The sequence below is a fragment of the Camelus ferus genome, chromosome 36 (assembly GCF_009834535.1).
Source record: "Camelus ferus isolate YT-003-E chromosome 36, BCGSAC_Cfer_1.0, whole genome shotgun sequence".
Lineage (NCBI taxonomy): Eukaryota > Metazoa > Chordata > Mammalia > Artiodactyla > Camelidae > Camelus > Camelus ferus.
Window position 1 is genome coordinate 17,569,775 of NC_045731.1, and position 15,507 is coordinate 17,585,281.

At 39.3% G+C, this 15,507-nt stretch overlaps 1 pseudogene; it reads right to left on the reverse strand.

The window, feature by feature from the left end:
* LOC116661681 overlaps positions 1-11,960 on the reverse strand; it is a 53,121-nt pseudogene extending 41,161 nt beyond the window's left edge.
* Positions 11,961-15,507: the final 3,547 nt, after the last annotated feature.

Genomic DNA, 15,507 nt, shown 5'->3' on the forward strand with positions numbered 1-15,507 from the left:
GACAAACCTCTGGGAAAACTCACAAAGAATAAAAAAGAGAGAGCACAAATTTGCAAAATAAGAAAGGAAAATGGAGAAATTACAACAAATAACATAGAAATACAGAATATCATATGAGAATATCATGAAAAACTACATGAAAAAAATGGATAACCTAGAGGAGATGGACGTTTCTGGAAACATACAATCCACTAAGACTGAATCAAGAAGAAACTGACCACTTGAACAAACCGATCACTAGGAATGAAATTGAATTAAAAATAAAAAAACTTCCCTACAAATAAAAGTCCAGGACTGGACAGCTTCACCAGGGAATTTTACCACACATACAAAAAGAACTCATACCAGTCCTTCTCAAACTCTTCCAGAAGATTGAAAAGAAGGAATATTCCCAAACTCATTCTATGATGCCACCATCACCCTGATACCAAAACCAAGCAAAGACACCACCAATAAAGAGAATTACAGACGAATATCACTGATGAACACAGATGCAAAAAAGTCCTTACCAAAATACTAGCAAATAGAATCCTACAGCACATAAAAAAGATTATACATCATGCTCAAATGGGGTTCATCTCAGGGACACAAGTGTGGTTCAACATATGCAAATCAATCAATGTAATACTTCACATCGACAAGAGAAAGGACTAAAACCATATGCTCATCTCAATAGATGCATAAAAGCTTTTGATAAAATTCAACACCCATTTATGATAAAAATTCTCACCAAAGTGGGTATTGAGGGAATGTATCTCAACATCATAAAAGCTATATATGACAAACCTACAGCCAGTATAGCACTCAACGGTGAAAACCTCAAAAGCTTCCCACTAAAATCTGGGACAAGACAAGGATGCCCACTATCACCACTCCTATTCAACATAGTCTTGGAAGCGCTGGCCACCGCAATCAGGCAAGTAAGAGAAGTAAAAGTTGTCTAAATTGGAAAAGAAGAGGTAAAAGTGTCACTATATGCAGATGACACGACACTATATATAGAAAACCCTAAAAGATACACACCAAAACTACTAGAGCTGATCGAAGAATTTAGCAAGGTAGCAGGTTACAAGATTAATGTTCAAAATCATTTTCATTTCTTTACAGTAATGATGAATCAACAGTAAAACAAAGTAAAGAAACAATCCCCTTTAAAATAGCACCCAAAGTAATAAAATATCTAGGAATAAATCTAACCACAGAGGTGAGAGAATTATACACAGAAAACTATAAACCATTGGTGAAGGAAATTAAAAAAGACTTTAAAAAATGGAAAGGTATCCCATGCTCTTGAATTGCAAGAATCAATATTGTTAAAATGGTCACACTGCCCAAGGCAATCTACAGATATAATGCAATCCCTTTCAAATTACCCCAGACATATTTCATAGAACTAGAACAAATCACAATAAAATTTATATGGAACCATCAAAGACATAGAATTTCCAGGGCATTACTGAAGAAAAAAAGAAAGAGGCTGGAGGAATAACTCTCCCAGACTTCAGACAATACTATAGAGTTACAGTCATCAAGACAGCATGGTATTGGTACAAAAACAGACATATAGACCAATGGAACAGAATAGAGAGCCCAGAAATGAACCCACAAACTTTTGGTCAACTAATCTTCGACAAAGGAGGCAAGAATATACAATGGAATAAATACAGTCTCTTCAGCAAGATAAACATAAGACAAGATACAATAAACCTCCTAGAAGAAAATACAGGCAAAATATCTGACATACATCTCAGAAATGTTCCCCTAGGGCAGTCTACCCAAGCAATAGAAATAAAAGCAAGAATAAACAAATGGGACCTAATGAAACTTACCAGCTTCTACAAAGCGAAGGACACCATAAGTAAAACAAAAAGACAACCTACAGAATGGGAGAACATTTTTGCAAATGAAACTGACAAAGGCTTGATCTCCAGAATATATAAGCAGCTCATATGACTTAATAAGAAACAACCAAATAACCCAATCCAAAAATGGGCAGAAGACCTAGAAAAGCAATTCTCCAAGGAAGACATACAAATCATCAATGGGCACATGAAAAAATGCTCAATATCACTAATTATCAGAGAAATGCAAATCAAAACTACAATGAGGTATCACCTCAAACCAATCAGAATGGCCATCATTCAAAAATCCACAAATGACAAAGCTAGAGAGGCTGTGGAGAAAGGGGAACCTCCTACACTTCTGGTGGGAATGCAGTTTAGTGCAGCCACTGTGGAAAACAGTATTGAGTTTCCTCAAAAGACTAGGAATAGACTTGCCATATGACCCAGGAATCCCACTCCTGGGCATATATCCTGAAGGAACCCTACTTCAGGATGACACCTGCACCCCAATATTCATAGCAGCATTATTTACAATAGCCAAGACATGGAGACAGTCTAAATGTCCATCAACGGATGACTGGCTAAAGAAGTGGTATATTTATACAATGGAATACTACTTGGCCATAAAAACTGACAATATAGGGCCATTTGCAGCAACATGGATGCTCCTGGAGAATGTCATTCTAAGTTAAGTAAGCACGGTAACAAGGAATAAAGTTACCTCCAGGTACAGTTATTTTGATTAAAATATCCATACAGAAAGCAAGTCACCCCCATGACTGCTGCCAGTAGGAGGATCTGAGTGTAATAACTCAGCCAAGCAAATTAGATTCAGACCTTCTCTGCACAGAATTTCCTGCAGAAAGACAGAAGGTAGTTTCAGAAGACACACATAATCACTCTGTAGCTTCATCCTCATGTTAATCCCTTTTTTCTTTGTTTTTTGGGGGGGCATAATTAGGTTTATTTATTTGTTTTTTAATGGAGGCATTGGGGATTGAACCCAGGACCTCATGCATGCTAGGCATGAACTCTACCACTGAGCTATACCCTCCCTCCATCATATTAATTTCTGATTCTAAATCAAGGGGGCTTTAAGTTTAAACCTCTGGCTCAATTCACACTTAAAACATATGCGTTTTCATAGCAGCCCCCGAAATCTACCGTGAAATAAGAAGTATTTTATGCATCATAGAAGTACAGATCACTGGTTCACCTGCTGAAGAGAGATAAATGAGAACAGAGCAAAGGAGGGGACGAGGCCGACTCCGGAGCAGATGCAGGGGATCATCACCACTCACTGGACAGTCTGGCACATTCAACAAATCCCCCCAAATATCATTCTTAACAGGCTTGACACAAGTGGACGTCAACAACTGGCTCAGTCATCTGCTCCTGCCTTATCTCGGGAAGGTCCCTGGAGCAAATGCATCGTAAACCACAGATAATAAGGAAATGGCTGATAATGATAACAACTGGGAGTGCAATGTCTCTCTGACAAAATATTTATAAAACTCATTGTGGGAATGGGAGAGGGCAGGAGGGATGTGACTGAGGAAGATACTGCCCTGTATTCTTTGTATCTAGCACGTCTGTTGTTCCTAGGTTTTAAAAACTCTTCAATGTTTCTCAGTTAATCTGGAGCAGATGGAACAGGCCAGGGAGGCAAGATTAGAAGAAAGGAAGCAGGGCATGAAGCGGTGCCAGGCTGGTCCTGAAAGGGAGACAGACACAGACAGGCAGGCACAGAGGGTTTAGGGATGAGGCGGAACAATGAGACGGCGGCTCAGGTGTGTCTTGCTGTTCCTGATACTTCCCTCAACTGGCTCACTGCTGACTCGGCAGTGCTGGGTAAAACCTGTGGATTTCCTCAGCTCTGAGTTCTCTCTGAGGCTTCCGGCTCAGTCTGGAGCTGAGATGAGCTCCGAGGGCTTAGCCTAGGGAGGACTCAGCTCTGAGAACAGCCTGGAGTCCTGGGAAACTTCACACAGGTACCCCCATGGGCTTGACCAGCGCTCACAGGGCTGCTGTGAGATCAGCTTCATCGTCAGAGACCTGGGCGTGGACCATTCCATGGGGGAAAGGGCTGAGCCCGATGCCAAATCAGATAGGAGGGACAAAGTGTGTTCATTCTCATGTGACTGGGCTTTGTGGCCTGGCTCACGGATGGCAGGCTCAGGATGGTGTCTGGCAGAGAAAACCCTGGCAATGGGTTTGAGATGTCTTGGACTCTTTCTTGTTAAGCTTTTTGTAATACATTCTTATCATCTTTCAGTCCTGAAAATGCCACATTCAAAACTGAAAGAATGTTAGATGTTGCCTGTTCTAACTGGCCAATGGTAAACACTCCCTGCTACAGTTAGAGAGCTGGTCAGGCAGCCTCTGCCTGGATTTTTACAGTGACGGGGAGTTCATTACTTCCAAATGTTACATGTCGGTAAAAATGTCAGAAAGAATTTCTGAAACTTAAACAGATGTCTGCCTCCTAATCCTTGCTGAAAGGCTAGGAATAATGAGGATCCCTTCAAATGTATTTTGTCTGATTCTTATATCTCTCTGTCAAAAACACCCCAATTCTTAACATCAATTTTTCAAAATTCAGCTTTGATTTCTTTTTATCAAAGTTATACCACACATTCATTAAAGAGTCAAACAGTTCTCAAACACCGATTGTAAAAAGGAGCAGTTGCCAACAACCGCCCCATTTCCTGGCCAGAAGCAACCAGTTCAGCTCCTACTGCTGACTCTTGGAATAATTACTCCCTTTCTCTGACTAATATCCATGTAACACAGCCTACTGACTTTTTCAGATTTATGTAACACCTATTTAACTTTCTATTTTGGAAAATGAGGATTAAGCTCTCTTTCAATCCCCATCTCATCTACATCCCAAAACTTCATTCTTCCAACCTTTTGATACAATTACATTATAATTTTGACCAGCTCAGTATCCTTACTTTAAGTTATTAGGACTCTGTACAGACTGTTCACAGCTGTAGCAAGTTGTCTGCTAGGCTTACTTTTTTCTTCCCTACTTTATTTTTCCTGGAGTTAATAATTGTCTTGGTGGTTCATAGCTTAGATTTCTGTGCACTTAACAATTCAACCCCAGGCCTTCCCCTAATGAATAACTTTCTCAATACTTCCCAATACATTGTTTACAAATTTCATCTCCTTGAATAAATCTCTTCAGATCTCTTTCAATCAGGATTAACGACATTCTAGACTTGTCACAGAGCTCAAGGGGCCACTAGTGGGAAGCAACAAAGGGAACACATGGACCAGGAGCAGGGAAAAGATCAACATATTTTCCTTAGCAAAACATACTTAAAATAGTGGGAAAATTATTTTCTTTACAAAAACACTCACAAACCCCAAAAGCCCATAAAGAATGATTAAAGAGCCATCAAACCCATTGCCCTGCCATCAAATACTGTATAAGAAAACAAAAATAACACAATGAAAATATCATATAAATATAAATCTTAAGGGAGATGGGATACACTCAGTGGCAGTGTATGTGCTCAGCATTCATAAGGTCCTAGATTCGATCTTCAGTACCCTCATTAAAAAAAAAAATTAAAAAGAAAAGAAAAATGTATCAACTTTAAATGTTTACATATGTACAAACATCCTCTTTTAAAACTGTGTTCTACAGGATAACCCGGGTTAATGAGAAACTGCCTCTTCATGTCTGTGATCCTGCTGATAATTGAGGGAGGAAATTAGGGTATGACCACATGAAATAAAATCCCTTATGAAATAATGATCCCAGGTGACAATCATTATTGGCTGCTGTCATCACAAAAAAGAGAGTCAACTGGACATTATGTACCTTATGCTAGGAGTACAAAACTTCACATAACAAGTATTCTTGCACAAAGTTGAACCTCAATCAGATCAAGCTTTTAGGGGAGGATCAAATCACTTAGTTAAAGCAAATACATAGGATGGAGAAACAAGTCTTACACCACAGGAGAGAATGAAATCAGCCAGTCAGGAAATAGAGAAACCCCTCAGCAATTTCAAAGGAAAATGAGAAACAGGAAAATTATAGATTAGAACCCAGTTGAGAGATATGCTAGCAGAAATGTCTGAACCTAGTCTGGATCCTGATTTCAACCCCAAAACTACTTAAAAGTGTATTTTTGTGACAATCATGGAATTATTTTCTAACCCTAAAAAAAAAAAAAGGAATATTCCAATTGTATTTGAAAGAGACCTTGTCATTTCACTAATGAAAGTTTAAGTTATGTAGGATTGTCTTCAAAATGATCCCTTAGTGAGAGAGGGGAGGAGGTGGAGATGAAAGATGCAACAACAGTGACACTGAGTTGATAATTCTGGAGCTGGGTGACTGATACAGGCAGGCTGGCTGTGCTGTTCTCTCAACTTCTGTACGTGTTTGAATCTTTCCATAAAATGTGAAACAAACAAAAAGACTTCCGTGTTTAAAAACCCTCACTTGGAAGGTTAAGAGTTTTGCCCAAGTAGGTGGGCACCTGCATGGGGCGCTGAGATTAGGAAGATCAGGCACCTGGCTCCAGGCCGACCTGGGGCTACCTTGACCCTCTCTTCTCCTCACCATCCACAGCCAGCCCATAACTGCATCCTGTCAGCTCCACTCCCCAAACACGTTCTCCCTGGCTCCCACCATCTCTCATCTGGCACACTCCAAGAGCCTCCGACCAGGCCTCCCTGCTTCCTGGGTCCCTGCAATTCATTCTCCACATTATCTTTGCAAAATGTGAGAGAAAATTACTTTAGTGCTTAAACAATCTTGACTGCTTCTCACTGCACTTAGAGTCTACACTCCTTTCCGTGCTCCTGATGCCCTTCTAAACCTTGCGTCTCATCACTCTCACCAGCGCTGGCTCCAGTATCTCCTCAAACCTGCTGAGCACATTTATGCCTCGGGGCCAATGGACATGCTGCCTCTATTCCTGGGGTGACTTTTCCCAGATCCTCAAAGTCCAGCCTCCTTATCACCATCTCAGCTCACATGTCACCTACTCAAAGATAGCTTTCTTGACTCACTTCCCCCCAAGTCTCCCATCTCAACACTGTGTTACTTCCTTCATTTCAATCTGACATTGTTCCTTATTCGCCCGATTATTTTTGTTTGCTCGGTTGTCCTTGGCCTCCCTCCCCCCAGCAGCCTTGCCCAAGCAGCATAAGCTCCCGGGGAGCAGCCGGCACTGGTGCTCTGAGAAGACACATGCTGAGCGTGACATTACAGTCACGTGGTGTAGTGAAACGGTGTCGAACAGCAGATACAGCAAATCAGTGAGAATTTCTCTCTTATTTTATAATTTAAGTGAAACCTAACATTTACTCCTGTTTGATGAAGAATTTGGTAAGTCTTTGGTCCCAGTGCCTGGACGGCAACCCCTAAAGCCTTGAAATTTCCCAAGATAGGAGTGTCTCTGTTATTCATGGTGGACCCTTGGATGGCTTGTGCTCATGGGATGACTCAGGATGGGGACTGGCCAGCCAGAGACACCAACCATGTGATTAGAGGAGTGGGGCTTTGAGCTGTGTGACAGGTGAGTGACCACCAGGAGAGGAAGGGGCTCAAGGGTTAGGGCTAAGGAAAGGTCTGAGTTACAGTTAGGGTTTTGGTTAGCCATGTCTGTAGTGACTCAATCATGCCTTTGCAATAAAGCCTCCAGTAAAAACTTGGGGCAACAAAGCTCAGAGCTCCTGTGAGCTTCCTGGTTGTTAACACTCTTGGAGGACTGTCACACTCAGATGCCATGAGGGCAACCCTGAGCCCTTCCAACTGGAGTGCTCTCCACAACAGCTCACCTGATGAGATCTAAGGGCTGTGTCTTGTCTATGCTTCGAGGAGGAGCCCATTCCCTGTACAGAAGGCCCTGTTCGCTGGGGCAGCTGAGGTCCTCTGATGGAGGCTGAAGTTGCACTGGGAAGCAGAAGCAAACAGGTGAGCGTCACTGTCACCACGTGTTCACAAGTTCTGTTGATAAAATGTGATGCTAACACTTCATGGTCATTTGTAAATAAGGGGCCCTCACTTGCCAGAAGGGATGGAAGTACCATATAACTTTTCATAATTCTCACCCAGGACTAATACTAACCCCTTGAGGGTCATTTGCAAACGTGGATGGAAAGGACCACTTGGATGTTACAGTCCTGGGGCCACCGTGGGTACCTGGTGAGAGCCTTGCAGATGCTTAATGTCCTACAAGCAGGCCAGTCTTACATAGCAAAAAACTAGGCCACCCATGTGCCCAAACTGCTGCAGTGGAGGGACACCTGATGGTCTAGCCCCCCTCCTTGGACACCCAGAAGATCCTAGACTCTGGCAGGTTAGGGGCAGGGTTAATTCTAAAACCCAGGCTTTTTTGTCTCCACAATTCAGTAGTTATTCTGTGACAGCACATGGAATGTAAACAAGAAACTTGACATAATGTTATATATTTAGCTTACTCAAGAAACAAAATTTAAATCCAGTCATTCTTCTTCCCACCTGACCTACTTTCCTTCCTCCTTTACTAGAACCAGATTATCACCCGCCCAGCCTTAGCATGGGTCCTGACTCCACTTACCTCCCTTCCAAACACCGCATGAGATGATTCCTCAGCCTGGATGTGGGACCAGCAATTACAAGAGGCTTTAGTGGAAAAGAACTCATTGTGTGCAGATGCTAGCTACACACTATAGAATCCTGGTGTCCCACATTAGTAATCATGACAGCTGTTTGCAAGAGTCCCCAAAGTTCATTTCAGGATCTCACTGCTAATTTTGCTGGGGCATAAATATAAAACATGTGGACTGTCGGGCTGGATTGCTATGCTGGGTCTCTGAGCCAGGAATCTCAGTGTCTGCTCCCTGCACCCAGCTCCCTGTTCTGTTCATGCATGTGTACCAAGCAGCTGTTTAGTGTCCTCGTTTTAGTATCTTACACAGTACATTTCAGTATTGTCTTCATCCACAAATACGTGTACCACACAGTAGTAATTATCAATCTCAGTCTTTGCTTTCTTTGGTCTTAGAGAGTCAGATAAATGGATAGCAAAGATAACAAAGCCATAGAGCTCTATAATATAGTATTTCCTTTATTTCAATGACAGAATTTATTTAAAGAGATTAGATATAATATTCTTGCATTTATGGTATCATTAACCATCTGAAGCAGTCACATTTTAACAACTTCATTTCATGAGAGATGTTATCAGTTAGAGAAGTGCTCCTGAATTTGAGGATTTGCTGTCACCTCAGACAGAGTCCCTAAAAAAAGTCAACACTCTGTGGTATTGCCATCATGACAAGAAACCAGGCAGATGAATTTTGGATTGCTCTGTGACATTCTACATAGTGAACAGCTAGAAAATGGTATTTCAGAGGGAAAAAGCCTGAATTACAGAAAATGATAAATGAAATGGTCTAACATGCATTTCTCTTACAAGGAACTAATACTTCTTTGGTTGATAATAACATCTGTCATTTATTATGAAAAGAGATGACAGATGCATAGTACTTACTATTAGCCAGGGCTGTTCTAACATTGAAATGGATTCATTAATTCCCATAGCAACTCTACGAGAAGGGTACTCTTACTATCCCCATTTTATTGATGAGGAACTTGATAAACACAGAGGCTAAATGACTTTTACAAAGTCGACAGTGAGAAACCAGCACAGGTGTTCCAGCCTGAGTCTATGCTTTTCGCCGCTGCTTCCTTTTATCTTTTTCTTTTCTTTTTATGTGGGGGGGTGGGGAGGTAATAAGGTAATTCAGGTGGGGGTTGGGGAGGTAATTAGGATAATTTATCTATTTTAGAGGAGGTGCTGGGGGCTGAACCCAGGACCTTGTGCGTGCTAACCATGCACTCCATCACTTGATCTGTACCCTCCCCTCTAGAGTCTATGCTCTTAGCTGCTAATCCACACTGCCCCACACGGTAACTCTGGGGGAATTACAGTTCATTCATTCATTCACTCATTTAAACTCAGCCTTCCCTGTTCCTGGGATTCAGCAGTGAACAAGACAACATGGTTCCTGCTCTAAATGAGCTTGTAGCCTTCTGACATATTATCTTCATTTTACCCAGGAAGAAACAAATTCAAGAAGATTAGCTCTTTCTTGTTAACACCAGAGGATACATGAGGTGCTTTATTTCATTTCTGCCATTTGACTTACACCATGGAGAGGGAAAGCTGCCTTGCAGTTCCCAGAGCTCACAAGCCTGTTAATCCTGAATTTTTTAACATTGTCCCTTACTTGATACTTGATCTGAGAAAGGATGAAATAAACCTAAGAAGATTCTAAAAGAGATTGTGTGGTTTATACAGGGTAACTAACCAGCCAGTGTTTACTATCCTAACAGGAATCTGTAGGCATACTTCTTTTCTTTCTCTTTTTTCCTTTATTTTGGGGCAGTTTTTAAAAACCAAACAAAACCAACCAAACTAAGTCACTGATAATTCAACAACAGGTTCTAAATCACCCCCAAGACAGCAGCTAAATTTGGTTTAGACTTACAATGTAGCTTCCGGTGGCTGAATTGAAGAATGTGTCTCTATCCTGAATATAAGAGCCATTCATGCAGCTCTTCTCAAATGGGGCAGTGAAAAACTCTTGCTCTGGGTTGATACTTTCATCCACTTGGAGGACTTTCAAAAAACAGCTGAAATTATTGAAGTCTGAGGAACAGGTTTCCAGATCATTGGGTTTCAGAGGCAATTTTATGTGCAGTATCTCAGCGTATGTACACAGCATCTCCCACAGGGTGTGTACTTTTACAAATACAAGCTTGTCATCCAAAACTTATATTGGGAGAATGAAAACACAAAACAGGAAGCTATTTTTACATTTTTAATACACAGATTTTTCTTACCTTGATGGTAGTCAAAGCATGTGTGCAAACACACACACGTAGGACACTGGTAAAAGTAAAGATATAATAAAAATAGATTTGTAAACATCATACATTTTTGCCTTAAAGATAATTTCTTTGTTGAAATTACTGAAAAATTAATTAAAATCCTTACATTTCATTCACAGAATTGCCAATGTTTTAGATGAAGAAAAGCAAACTTGTTAATTTTTAGTCCAAATTAGTAACTAAAAAAAACAAAAAAACTAAAATATTTTTTGCAGTGGTATTGTAATCACAATTTTAAAATTTTCTTAAATCTAGAAGAGGACTATTCATATTTGTTCAATGTAGAGTTAAACAACCATTAAAAAGGATTTAAAAGTATTGTATTTATTGATATGGAATATATAATAAAAGGAAAAAGCAAAAAATTCTGAAATAATAATTTTCCTTTTTGGAAGGGAAAAATATCTACATTTGAGCAAAAAAAATTTTAGAATTTTTAAGATTCTTTATGGATAATTAAAGTATAGATGATTTTTAATTCCACTATTCTTACATTTTCAATTTTTTTGGGTAAATTTTTATGATAAAAAATCTTTAAAAAGGTTCTTGTATAAACACATTAATAGATATATTTATGACTACATTCTTTGGCTATTAAAAAAGATCTCCTAGCTTTGGATCTGAAACATACATTCCACAGTGCAGATTCTGCCTGACTCCCCTCACAGCCCACAGAGAAAGCGTGGCTGGGGTGAAATATTTCAGATGCCATTCCAGCAATCCGGGTAACATGCAGGCCCCCAGCCCATGGCTGCAAAGGGACTGACACTCACTGATCTGGTTGCTCCCAGCTGCAGACCATCACAGATGAGGTTAGATTCATAGGCTCATGTTTTTCTCTGTCAAAAGAAATCAGAAAAGTTTAGGCTTTTACTTTCACCAAGGGAACAAGAAGTTGTTTGATTGTTTTTATACAAAAAAGTAACAACAAACCAATTTGAACCTGATGAAAAGATATTTGCTCAAAACAGCACAGTAGCAATGAAGGTGCTCTGGCTGGCAGGGACTTGTTGGATTACTGTGAGTGCTGGACTCCTCACATGGAATTCTCTTGGCACTCCAGAAGGCCTGTGGTTGTCCCCATGAGCTTTTGGCCATTTGTGGTGCACAAAAGTCTCTGGCTTTGCCACAATTTCAAAGCCTTTTTTGGACTATGAAAGGTTTTGCACTCAAATGGAGTTTTTTTGAGTCCCACTCACTGATGTCATTTACCAGAATTATAGTCCAGGTCTGACATTCTAGACTTTTAAATTCTTGCAGACATTCAAATGGTTCAGGTTTGGATGTGTATTCACCTCTGCAAGCCAGGACCAAATTCGATAAAACCACCCAGACAAGTTAAGCAAAATGCAAAGAAATTTTTCTCTCTGCAAGACTGAAATGTCTGTGAAGCTATAAAAATTTCTACATCTAAAAAAATAGGGAACAAACTCATCAATAACATGTCTATCCATATTGCATGGCCATTTAAAAAATTACTGTATTTACTGCTATTAAATTCTATCTGGCTTTTGCCAAATTGTGTCCTAAACTGTAAGGAAAGTATATAAAGGAAGAGACTTTTTGATATTTTAAGAGAAAAAGGAACCCTCCTACACAGTTGGTGGGAATGTAAATTGGTGCAGCCACTATGGAGGACAGTATAGAGGTTCCTTAAAAAACTAAAAATGGACTTCTGTGTGATCCAGCAATCCCACTTATGGGCATAAGTCTGGAGAAAAATATAATTCAAAAAGACACATGCACCCCAATGTTCACAGCAGCACTATTTACAATAGCCAAGACACTGAAACAACCCAAATGTTCACTGACAGATGGCTAGATAAAGAAGGTGTGGTATATTATATATATATATATATATATATATATATATATATATATATATATATATATATATATATATATGTATACATATATATATATACACACACATATATACACATGCACACACACACAATGGAATACTGTTCAGCCATAAAAAATAAAATAATGCCATTTACAATAACATGGATGGACCTACAGGCTATTATGCTAAGTGAAATAAGTCAGAGAAAGAAAAACAAATATTCTATCTATTAACTTATATGTATATCTAAAAACTAAATCAAATTAATGACTATAACAAAACAGAAATAGACTCACAGGTACACAGAACAGACTGGTGTTTACCAATGGAGAGAAGGAGGAGAGGGGAGGCAGGATGGGTGTAGGGGATTGAGAGGTAAAAAGTACTACATATAAAATGGATAGTTTACAGGGATGTATCATACAGCACAGGGAAATATAACCATTATTTTATGGTGACTTTTAGTGGAATATAGCCTATAAAAATGTTGAGCCTCTGTGTTGTACACCTGAAACTAATATGATGTAAATCAACTACTCAATTACAAAATTTTTAATCAAAGTTTTCTTTTCATATTATTTGCAATAAGTTAGAAGCCAGCACTGTCCAATAAAAACATAATGCAAGTCACAATTTTCCAGTAATCCCATTTAGAAAATAAAAAGGAACAAGTGAAATTAATTCCAGTAATAATTATATTTATCCCAAAATATCCAATATACTATTATTTCAAAAGAGTGATTAACACTTTTAAAACTTATTAATAAATATTTTACATTATTTTTGTTGTACTAAGTCTTGAAAATCTATGATGTATTATCCACTTATAGAACATCTCAATTCACAATAGCCACATGTGGCTGGTGGCTACCATACTGGACAGAGCAGATTACACCATTCACACTTCTGATAAATTACCTGCTCTCTTACTTGCAGAAAAGGCTTTAGATATTCCCTATATCAAACAAAACAACCTTGACAGGTGGGGAGTATTTTCATTATAAAGTGAAAAATAAAGGTAAGAGAGCCATGGTTACATGTATGTTAATGTAACAATACCTTCTTAATTCATTCAGGACTTTACAATCTTATTTCATATGCTAAGGATTCACTGTCACTGGGCAATGTTTTTCAGTATTATCATCTTTGGAATTGAGAGGCTTCTGATGACCCTTCTTTGTGCATCTGTACATAAAAGAAAATAACAAAACAGAGAAAAAGATCTTATCAAAGATAATTTAGGGGGGAGGGTATAGCTCAAGTGAAAGATCATATTCTTAGCATGCACAAGGGCCTGGGTTCAATCCCCAGTACTTCTTCTAAAAATAAAATAAATAAAAACCTAATTACCACCCCCTGCAAAAAATTAATTACTTTAATTGAAAGTTAAAAAAAGATAACAGTGCAGGCTTATTAGGCTACAAGAGCTACAATGAATGCCCCCTCCATTCATTTAGAAGAAGTCTCACAGTATTTCCCAACATAAAGGCTAAAATATAATTCAAAACACTGTCTGATGGTCAGCATGATTTTAACAAAAAAGTAGATAATTACCTCCCTGGTGTCAAAGCTCTGTCAGAGATGTGCACAGAAAATTTAATAAAAATGCTTTTGCAACTACGTTTGAGAGAAATGCTGAGAAATGATCTTTTCTGTTGGAAATTAGCCTGCTTTTACATTCTGCAGTAGGCATACATATTTACAAACCAGGCAGGAATTGGACCATATTTTACACATACTTTAGAAACTGATTTGAATTTTGCTCTCTACCTGCAAGGCTTTTTATTGGGTAATAACATAAGCTGGCCACTATACTAAATTTTGTTTCCCTGTTTCTTTAATCCTCACAACAACTCTGTAAGCTGCTATTATTTCCCCCATATAACAGATAAAGAGCTTGAGGCAGAAAATAATTTGGGTAACTTGGTAAATGGTGAAGCTGGGTAAGACTGCAGCCAGTCTGACACTCAAGTCCATTCTCACTGATGTCTGATACTGCTACCTACATTCAGCAGTGACAGTTGATTTCATATTTAAGTGTGTCATTTCTAAAACTGCAAAGCTTTATTAGTACTGCTGTGTAAATTATTCTTTTGAGATGTGATTGCCAAAAATAAATAAACAAATAAAATCAGGGTGCCACTGGGGGGAGGGCGAACTGCATATGGATGGACACAAGGGAACTTTTGAGGACACAGTTGCACAACTCTAGAAATAACTAAAATGGCTGACTTGTACAATTATATTTGTGAATATTATGGCCTGTAAATTATATCTTAATACAGCCTTTAAATTAAGAAACTGGGATACCAAATTAAGCCTAAAACACATATACATATCACACAAAGAACAACAGGCAAATATCATTATTTACTGCACCATTTTCTTTCATGCAGCTTCCTTTCCTCACCCGTTCCTGAAAGGATGATTCATTTCTAAAATAGTCTTTATTTATTCAGCAAAAAAATTTTGACTGACAACTATGTACCCAGGACTAGTCTAGGCAGTTGGAATAGATCAATAAACAAAACAAAAGTCCTGTCCTCACGGAGCTTGGAGTCTAGCTGGGGTGGGGGGTGGAGATGACAATTCACACAACAGAGCAGCAGAGGAGGTGGCATGTTAGGAAAGAGGAACCATGGAAAAATGATAAAAGGGCAAGGTAAAGACAGTTAAGGGTATGGGATGAGGGTGATGTTGTATTAAATACCAGAGCAGGCCACACTGAGGACTGAGGTTAGAACTAGGACTAGGAGGTGAGAAGTCCCAGGTGGACGGAATAACCATCACCAAGACCAGCGTGCACCTTGCATGTTCCAGAATGGGGGCACGGCTGGAGCTGCGGAGAAGGGTCAGTGCAGATCCTGTACGGCCTTGGAGGACGTTGTAAAGACTGTGGCCTTTACCCG